General features: G+C 38.4%; 1 long non-coding RNA gene across 1 annotated transcript; it reads right to left on the reverse strand.

The window, feature by feature from the left end:
• On the reverse strand, positions 1-924 carry LOC111650815 (uncharacterized). Its single transcript, XR_002760458.2, has 4 exons — positions 811-924; positions 603-722; positions 186-281; positions 1-76 (listed from the first exon to the last, which is right to left on the reverse strand). It is a non-coding gene; the product is annotated as an uncharacterized LOC111650815 (long non-coding RNA).
• Between the last annotated feature and the right edge of the window lie 129 nt (positions 925-1,053).

A 1,053-nucleotide genomic window follows, 5' to 3' on the forward strand; every position in this document is an offset into this window, starting at 1 on the left:
TCTTGTAACGGTAGTTAAACTCAAACCTCTTCAGCAGCAGCATCAAAACTTCTGGATGATGCTTTATGACACATTTCTGCATGAAACACATGGGTCCCCAACACATGTTATCATGTTGTTATAATTCTCTTACATCATAAACTTGTAATGCTTAATGTGCACAAATCATAAACATGATTACTCACAACAGTAGCATCAGCTTTGGCATCACAGTGGTCACAGAACAGCTGATTTTCTCCACTGATGTGTGATTCTTTGAAAAACTCCTCAATGCCATGAACCTGAAAATTGCCTCTGAAATTAGCTCAGTGGCATGTACTCAAATGTATTATGTGATGAAATATATTGTGGCTAACCATTATGTATTATCCATGAAACATTTAACTAGCTGTACTAGCTAACACACACAGTAGGTGTCAACCAATACATACAGTGTTTTCTAGTTTTTGTTGCTGTTGACACATTTTTCAATCAGCTGATGAGATTTCGGACCTAAGTCTGATAAACCTGAAAGCTGAATCTGCAAATGTCGTATTTAGTCTAGTAACAGTCTCCTAACAAAAGAAAAGTGCTGTGAAGTTTACAGGTTGTCAGATCCTTACCACACTATATCTGCGGGAATCCCCCAGTGCAAGAGGAAGATGCCAAGATGGCCCATTTGTGTCAGTGATGGTACCACATTCAGAACATCTGGTCTCATGTGTCAACTTTCCACAGAAGATCTGAAAACATTGAACCACAAAGACTGGTAACAAAGTGTTATTTTACATTTAACTTACATATTCCCCTGGATATTGATGATGTCTTTACCTGTGAAGCCTCAGGACTGGTCAGAGTTAAAATCTTATCAAAGAACTTGGCAGCATCGCGCTGTTCATACACTGTGGGAGGGGCAGAAATCAATGTGTCTTTCTTCAACAAAGTAAAGGGTAACAGAACCACATTTATTTTCAACAGATCCATTAATAGGTAAAATAACAAGTAGCTCTGGTCCTTTAACACACAGTCTATTCAAAGGCTACATGTTGTTCTATGTTCCAACTACTGTACCTC

Source organism: Seriola lalandi, unplaced genomic scaffold, assembly GCF_002814215.2.
Source record: "Seriola lalandi dorsalis isolate HSWRI2012SDOR001 ecotype SW California unplaced genomic scaffold, Sedor1 jcf7180001970135, whole genome shotgun sequence".
In the NCBI taxonomy this organism is placed as follows: Eukaryota; Metazoa; Chordata; class Actinopteri; order Carangiformes; family Carangidae; genus Seriola; species Seriola lalandi.